Here is a 9736-nt window from a genome sequence, read left to right as displayed (position 1 = left end):
GGTTTATTTTTCCTCATTTCCATGATATAGTTACGTCTTATTCCAAGAGTCTCTGACAGTTGCTAGAAAATTGTTAGACCACTGGGCATTTTATTAAAACAAGCTTCTCTCTTAAAAACTATTGTATGTCAAAGTTTTGGCAGTGATTCCTATTATACACACAGTGCATTTTTCTCCTGAACATCCCAAACTTGAGAGTAAGTATTCAGAATATATGTGCAAAGAAATGAACACCTGTTAATGGTATGGAATGGGCTTAGTGATTCACATTCTCACTATTTGCAACAATCTAATGAGTTATGTTATCTGAATTCTGTAAATGAGGGAGTTGAACCACAACTTCGTGAAGGTTGTCCAAGTTATAAAGCTGTTATATGAGGCAAAGATTAGAATTTGTGTTGATTGTATGATAAAACATTAATGTGTTTGCTCTAAGAATACAATTTGGAAATTATCATTTGTGGAAACTCCCAGATAGAAAAGAGGACTTAGAATTTGTCTATGCAAAGCATAATGCTGCCCAGGGTTATATCTCCATTGAAGAATATTCACCTTATGGCCTTTTCAGAATCTATTGGATTTACTGTACCTTCAGGAATATTTCCTGATTTCTACCAATTCTTACTGTTTTCAGCCTTTGGTAGACTAACCTAAGCCACTCCCTCCAGCCTATAATGTCTCAAATATTATAAAAATATTGCAGAAATTTCCTAAAATCTGTAAGAGCACAGTTTTTAAAATGTAAATCAAGTTACCTTGTACTCTGGGTAGAATCCTCTGAAAAGGTTCTGCCTAACTTTGTCTTGACTGCTGGTACCTTCCCTGCCTTGTTCTTTCCCATCCTTCCTGCCCTTTTCTGTGTGATGGCCTCATTGATTCTGCTGTAATTCAAATCTGGCAAAGTTCACTCTTGCTATTTTTTTCTGTTTGAAATGTTTTAGCCTTGATTTTCATCCCCTTTTCATTTAAGCCTTCTCAGCTCTTGTTACTATTTGGAACTGCATTGTATACTTACTTAATATTTGGCTCTTCAGCAGGATATAAGCTTTATAAGTATATGTTTGTTTTGTTTACTGCTTTACGTTCAGTGCCTACAACAGTGCCAGGTACATAATAAGCTCTTAATATTTATTCTTGTGTGGATAAATAAGTGTGTAATAGAAAGAAGGAATCCTAACATTTTATCTTTTAATTTTTCAAGTGTTCTGAACTTTACAGAGGACATTAAGAATAATTTTATTTTCTACTGTATAACAGCCATGTACTTTATCTCCAGAGGTTTTGAAAAATCCAAAACTATAAGAGAATTCATAGTCCTATTGCCTATAAAGAAACTATGGTAGGAGTTGGGAGATTGCTAGCAGAGCCAGGCAAGAAAGCATGAGAGAACCATAAAAAATATAGCAAAAGCCTGATTACATTGAATCTCACTACACTCTCATTTTAGTTGCATATGTAACCTTCTAGTACTAAAAGCTTTGGTGTGTTGTTACTTGAAATCAGAAGTAGCTTAGCTAATACATGTTCACATTATATATCTCCTTGTTTAGGAAATATAATTCTATCATAACCATCTTTACAGTTATCTGTACATACTGTATTTTAAAGAAAATGATTTAAAAAATTAACCTGTATTTTCACGAAGGTTATAATTTTACAAATATTTAGGAATTCATTGAGAGACTAGATCATTGGTTGAAATTCTATTGAAGTGGTTCCCACACTTATTTTTTTCTGTCCTTGTGCATGCATTTTTGTTCTTTTACAAAAATCCCAGTTTTAAAAGATTTAGCTATCTTGAAATGTGATTTTCATCACAAAGTAGCTAAATCTCTTGGTTTTGTGAGAAATAAGATTGGTATTTCCAAAATAAACATAAGTCCATTTGACTTTTGAAAAGCCAAATGGCATAAGCTATAATAGCAAGCAACACTTGGGCACTGTATAAAAGTTAGAAGAGATGAAATGAATTCATAAATATGTAAAATTAGCTTCTGTTTTCTTAAGGAACCATATGCCAAGAAATGGTATCATAAAAAGAGACAGTCATGGAAAGTCAAGGCCAAATTAGCTTCCTCCTTGGGTTTAATTCTTTTTGAAATTCAAACAAGTTACATAGTCTGTAATTTTGAGGGAAAGGGGAACGGAAAAGCTATTCGCATGGGAAAGTAAATAAGTTAAAGCAACATGAAACATCAAATGAAAATGAAATAAGGGCCTCTCTTGTGGTCCAGGGGGTTGAGTCTCAGAACTGTGAAGCTATCACCAGCCACTGCAGAGCAAGTTCGATCCCTGGGCAGGGAGCTAACATATGGCGTGGCAGACCTCTCCTGTCTGGTCCCCTCAGCAGTGTATTTCAGTCAATCCACCTGTTCTGTTCCCCACTCTGTCTCTGGTGAATCCTCTCACACCCTCATCTCTGGCCTACAATTGGCTCTTACATGTTTAAATAAATCTTTTTTAAAAAAATGGAAATAATACATGTGGGCAATTAATGAGAAAAAATTTTCATTTAGGATTAAATGGCATTATATGGCAGGAATTGTTCATGGCATTATATTTGTACTAAATACTAGATAATTGCATAATAAAGATTCAGATATGTCTATCCTGTTGAATTATTCCTTAATACTCAAAGGTCATGGGCTGAGCAGATAATTATAGTCTGATCCTAGAACTATCCTTCCATGAAAGTCAGAGGATACTTTGATAATATACATTAATATTAACCAAGCTGAAATTTTAAAATGAATTACAGTGAAATGTTGTATGATGTCATCTCCTATTGTTATAATATTAGTGCTGCCTGATTTAATGAATTTAGCTTTTCTCACATAGTGTTCAGAGTTTCCCAAAATGCTAGTAAATAATCAAAAAAATGCACCTGTTTTCAAATATATACATTAGAGAAGTATTGAATTAATACTCAATTGATTCCTCAGAGTATTGCTTTTCTATGAGTATGTGTAAGGTAGCAAGCATAGAATGAGCATAAGCACTATTACATATTACATATGGAAGCTCAAGTTCACAGGAGCTTCATGTTCTGTCTCCTTTATAACTGACTGAGTGAATTGGGATATTACTTAACCTTTTGAACCTTAACTTTGTCTCTGTAAATGTTAAAAATACCTTTTTATAATAGGTAGGATATTATAAAAGATAATTTATTTGAAGAACTTATCACAAAACATGTTACAATTAAACAGTTAAATGTTAACACGTCTCCAATTCCAGTGATGCATAATTAATTCACATATGAAGTGCTCCCAATTATTAGCAGACAGTGTTTGAGAAACTGTCTAGGGAAACCTAGCTAATCAATCAGTGCAATAAATCACCTAGTTTGGAGAATTATCAAACTCCACCTAACAATACAATATCCATATACATAATACTACGGTGTTAATATTGAGGAACTTGATTCCAACTTCAAAGAAAAATAGACCTAAACTGATTAAAGCATGTATACACTCTGGGACTGTATTTTTCTGTTCTGATGTCTGCAAAATTAAATAGAATATGAATTCCTGTAAAACTCAAAAAGGAAGTTTTCCCACCATTTCACTCAATGAGATTTGGGTCATAAACTGATTCTTTATTAAAATTGAATGCAAAGATGAAAAATTCCATCTGGGAAAATAAGCTATATATATTTTATTATTTGGAGATTTCTTTTTTTTTAACTGTTAGAATAATTTATTTTATTTCTTCTTGTGAAGCCTTTCACATAGTCTTGTTACTTTAATGAAATTCTATGAAGATTAGGTGCTTTATTTAAGTTGGCATGACTTCAAAAGAAGCAAATTATTGCTCAAGATTAATCTGTTATACTGTAGGACACACAAAGATACATGAACAATAAATAACATTAGGATTTTGCAGCTGTCTGATACAGGGTAAACCCAGTTAATGCAATCTACTGCTTTACTTTTCTTGTATTTAATAGTTATCCCAACTGATTGATTCTGCTACCTAAAAACTACCAAATAATTTTCAGGTGGTTCACTGGATGTCTTTTGTTGAATTGTGAACAGGCTATGGCCTCACAGTCAATTATGTCCTCTCCTTCCAGGCTAGTGTGGAAGCCCAGGGGAACTTTGGGGAAAGGGCTGATAGCGCACCATCCCCCCATGCCCGGCACCTTTCCTGACTTACTATACACATCTCAGTCTTTCCTTTCCTGCCAGTGGTGTTTGGCTCTCCTTTTTGCTGCAATACTGGTCTTTGTCCCTTGCTTCCATTGTAGATGTAGCTGCTCCCTCCTAGATCTTACCCTCAGTATTTCTGAGGAAGCAGTAACTCAAAGATCCTGTCTGGCTGTATCTTCCCCCTCCAAGTATATGAACATTTAAATGTTTTCTTCCATGAACTTTTTTTTTTTAAGTTTTAAAAGTCATCTAAAGCTTAAAAATCTGATTATTCCCAAAGAGAGGTTAGTTAATAGGAAAATTTGAATGGTAGATTAATGAAATTAAGAAAAAAAGCATCTATACTCAGGAGATGAAAGCAGTAATCTTGGCCATGTGTTTCTGAATGAAAACAGTGATAGTAGGAGACTGAGTCTACAGATTCACTTTTTTATTATACTGAAGAAACCTGCATGCCATCTTTTCTATTACAGTGAGGTAAAGGTGTTCCATCAAGGAACAAAGTGGTTTGTATTAAGATTTATAATTTAATTTTTGTTGTGTCTAAAATTGTGTGCAATTGTTTAAAATAACAACATATGAAATTTAATAACACTAAACAAGTTCTTGGATTTTTGGAGGAGCCAGTATAAATGTTTTTTTTTTTAATTTATTTATTTATGCATACAGAACTGGGGAATAGGCCAGAGGTGCAGGGGTGGTAAGATGATTCACCAGAGACAGAGTGGGGAGCAGAACAGGCAGAATGAAAAAGTACACTGCTGAGGCGGGCAGTGGGTGAGCCAGGAGAGGTCCGCTGCACCATGTGGGTCACCTCCAGGGTCAGGGATCAAACTCGCACTGAAGTAGCTGCAGCTAGCTTGAAGTACTGTGTCGTAACCCAATGAACCACCAAGGAGGGCCCAATATGAATGTTTAATGGAAAGTTAATATGTGCAGTCATAGCCATTAATAGTGTTTTGAAGAAAGAAAGCAGAAAGGTTTACTGAGTCATGCTCTAGGCATAAAATATATTCAGGAAATGCAAATATGCATAAGAACTTGAGTCACAGAATTTGTATCTCCCTTGGTTTCAATTAGTTCTTGAAATCTTTGAGAATGTTAATCACACTCTATCATAGGTTTTCAAATGTTGGAGCCTGGCTATGACTACCTCTTATACTGCAATCTTTTTTTATTTTTTCCCCTTTTGAGAGCTGATGCAACTTGAGAGAAAGATCTGGTATCCATGACTCATTACCAGAATGGAAGGGCAGATTTCAAAGTGTTCTACCTAGAACAGACAAAAGCAAACAGAATACATGAAATCATTTAAATACTTAAAAATTAGAAAGCAGTAGTAAGCACTAAGCACTGAGTCCATGGAAATAAGATTCAAAGAGTTTAAAAATCATACCTAATTTTGCACAAATATGCCCATAATTAGTGGGGCTATTATTCAACTCAAGTCTTTGTGACTCTGAAGTCCACATTTTTGCCTATATCATATTGTCCTTGAGATCTTGAGACATTTTTAAGGTCTGAATATATTCCGCTTTGTTTCTTGGGAGGAACCTTTGGCATAGTGTACTGGTAAAGGCATATAATACTTCTCTTCTCCTAGCTAAACATTTTTAATAATGTGTATTTTGTATATTGGCTCTTAGACTACCTTGTTTTCTTGTTTATATGTCAATCTGACAAGATATTGGGAATTTTTTTTTTTGAGCAGAGATTTTTTTTTATGTCTTTTGATCATCTTGTTACATAGCCGTACTCAAATTTAGCAATGCCTTCCTGTGTACTTATTATATATTATGTATGACTGAAAAACCTCTACATTCACTCATTTATTTTACTGGGGTAGCATTCGATTACAACACTGTATATGATTTAGAGATAGAGAATCACATCTTTCATGTGTATGTTAACACACCACACCAACCATCAAGGTACCAAAATTCTTCCACCGTAGTCCATTGTGCCCTTCCCCACTTTGCTCTCCTCTCTCTAAATTAATTTGTTAACCAATTTTATTTGCAAAACAGTCAAAAGACACTGTTAAATGTGCAATAATTTTATTAGGGAGACAGCTATTGATGATAATGAAAGACTTGGGGAATTTGAAACAGTAAGTACACTGATGAAAATCCAACCTGAGTGTGAAGGAGAAAGGGAGAGGTTGGGTGACCTCCTCTGCAGTACAATTCAAGAAATCTTAGGCAAGGCCAGAGTCATCTAGGAGTCCCAGTTCTTCCAGTAATGTGTTTGCCTTAGCAACCCTGCAACAATATCATTGACTAAGAGCAGCCAATGGAAAATGGAACCTTGGCAAAAATCCCTGAGTGGATTTCAGCTTGCTATAGCTCGAGTTCTTAGTGATTCTTTATATCATTGAAGTGTTGCAAGGTGCATTCTCATGACTGTCTTGATAGCCTAAGTATACCCAAGACAATAGTAGGTGATTACATTTGAAGGATAGCTAGAGAAGCCATTCCAAAATATGACTGTAAGAGTACAGAACTTGCCACTCTAAAATATTCTGCTTTGATATATTGATCATTTTAAGCTGTAGGTACTTGAAAAACAGTAAATCCGGGGAGAGGATTTAGAGCTCTGAACTCTTATTATTTCCCTGAAAGAGATATCCCCAAAAGGAACTTCATTGTCTAAGTGAGTGACCTCGCTGAAGTTTCATCAGCCAGGGAAGATTGACCTTTATTGTAAGTGATAACAATAGACATTGATATACATTATAAAAACGTTTACTCTCCCCTAAAAGGAATACACCTTCTCTCCCATTTACTAATTAAGATGGCATGTAAGCCTGAATTTTAAGTTGCCTTGAGAAGTCATCAGTTTTTCCTCAGTATCTCCAACGTGTGCATGTGATATATATGTTTATAAACTGTTTGCTTTTCTTCTGCTAAGAGCTCAGAAGGGTAGAGTGAATATATTTTGTTATCCCCCACATTCAGTTTATATAATGACCATGGTAGAAAGAAATTATCCATTTCATTTAATAGAAAAGATAATAAGGTTCTATATCACTACACAGGATCACAGATATAATAAATGGCAAAAAAACCCAAATTTCATTCTGAGTCTGTATAGCTCTAAATCTTTTAATCTTTCCAAATGCAGATATATTACTTTGACAAAGATTTCACAAGTTCTTTGTATCCTTAACACTGATTATATACATATATAGTCAATCCCATTCATAAGTTGATCATCAAATTGGAAGACATGGTCAATATTATAAACAAAGTTATTAAAATATAAAACCACCAGTCTTGTGTTATATGAGTAGTAAATATAATAAATATTGTACACTTGAGCCATTAGTGGTAAATTAGGTGAATATAAACCTGACATATCGGGAGGTGTTTTTGGATAGGTGTCTTAATTTGTTCAGGTGCCTGATAAAATATCATAAACCAGTGGCTTATGAACATCAGGAAAATTTTTCACAATGTTCTGGAGTCTGAAAATCCAAGAGCAGGGAGTCATTATGGTTAGATAAAGACTCCCTTTCTGATTCCAGATTTCTCATTGAATTCTTACATGGTGGGCAGGATCCTTTTTCTAAAAGGCACTAAACTTATTCATAAAACTTTTCTCTGATTTCCTTCTTAAAGGCCCACCTCTAATTCCTTCAGGATTAGAATGTCAACATTTGATTTTGGGAGAAAAGCCAATCATCAGACTATATCAATAGGGAATAAAGACTGATTTCAAGATGCCTCTTACTGAGGTTTGTCTCTAACACTGAAACTCATAATTATTTTGTTACTAGACATAAATAATAATTGATTCATCTTCAATATGGGGGATCACACCCACTTCACTGTCTTGTTGGCAAGATAGGATAGAAAAATGAATAGAAAGCAAGCAGCAACTTCATAATACAAAAGACATTAACAGAGACAAGACGTAAATCCAGTAATTCTAATTGGACTGTATTCATAAAAAAAGATGTTGATTTTCCAATAAGAGGAGCTTAAGACTATTGAATTGTTTGGTTGTTATACATTTTATAATGCAAATTGTTTGCTGTTTACCCGGTGCTAACATCTTAATATTTATTAACTAATTAATTTCTCACAGCAACCTGACGAGATATTTGTTCTTCTATTATCTATATGGAGAATTAGACACAGAATGTTAAATAACTTGCCAAAAATAGACACAGGGCATAGCTACAGAAACTCTGAACAAAGGTGTCCTTGTTCTTAATTATAGAGTTGATTATAGACTATTTGTGATATGTCTTCTAAATTACATTCCTGGGTCATATTAGAACCTTCTTTACCCACTGTTCTCAAACCTGCCCAACACATACGCTGCTCTTGGTCTCTGCCCTTTGCCTGGAAACTTCTTGCTCCAAATAGACAGAAAGCATACCTTTTTCTTTCCTTCTATTTTTCATGTAAACAGCACCTTTCTTAACTACCTTACTCTTGCTGTCTTCTGTGCTGATGTGTATGCGCATGTGTATTGTAGTAGCGATTATTTTTCTTCATATCATAATGTAGATTTTCTGGTATATTTTGTCCCATATTATGATAAACTGTCTAAAAGCATTGTCTGGTATGTTGCAGACACTTAAAAAATATGAATGAATAGGTAGTCATGAGGCAGATGTTATGCTAAAGCTTTGTCCATAAAATCTCATTTCCTCTCAAAACAGTCCTTCTAGACATATATATCATTATCCCACATTTAACACATAGAGAAACAGATTCAGATATGTGAAATAAACTTAACAGATGCACATAAATACCAGATATCTGAGATAGTATTGAATTCAGGTCCATATGACTTTAGAATTCCCACTGTTTCCATTATACTGTTGCTTTTCTAATTATTTCTGAAGTCAGAAAAAAATACGATTTTTTTTTCTCAAATGCAAGCTGCAACTTTAGCATGACAAAATGTTTTAGTGTAAGGTATCCATTAAACTAAATCTGTAGTATTACAAGGATGTAACTTCATACCATTATAATCAAAGCCTTGATTGTTTTTCTAATATACTTTCATCCCTCTTAATAACTCTATTGAGATATGCAATTTAAGTTCTTCATTAAAAAATAGTGTGCAATTTTTTGAAGTTAGAGATGTTAGGAAGTGCCTTTATCTTTAACTCTCTGAGCCCCAGGGCCAAGTCAAAATTGTAAGCCTTTTTAAAAACAAAATTGAAATCTGCTCCATAAGAAATCACATTTATCTCTATCCCATTCCAAAAAGATTACAATGAATGCTCATCTTTTTGTCCTTGCAATTTTATTTTGTACATTTTTTTTTCTGTTATTGGAGAATAGAACCATATAATTATTCTGGGACTTTCTTATAAATGTCTGATTACTTGACTCAAACTCAGTATTAGGAACACCGTATTATCATCTTTTTAGCACTAGACTGCACCTTCCCTTTAAGAAAATAGTCATGTGATAAGTGCAGGAGTGCTTTGATTCAAAGGATTTTTGTGACTATAATAGATAGGAGATGGAAGGTATACAAATGCTTTGAAATAACTTATCCATTATTTCCAGTAAAATTTCTAAGCTCGGGCCCTCCCTGGTGGCACAGCGGGTTAAAGCACA

This window comes from Condylura cristata, unplaced genomic scaffold, assembly GCF_000260355.1.
Source record: "Condylura cristata isolate star-nosed mole 26May11 unplaced genomic scaffold, ConCri1.0 scaffold00015, whole genome shotgun sequence".
NCBI lineage: Eukaryota > Metazoa > Chordata > Mammalia > Eulipotyphla > Talpidae > Condylura > Condylura cristata.
This window is presented reverse-complemented; position numbering follows the sequence as displayed.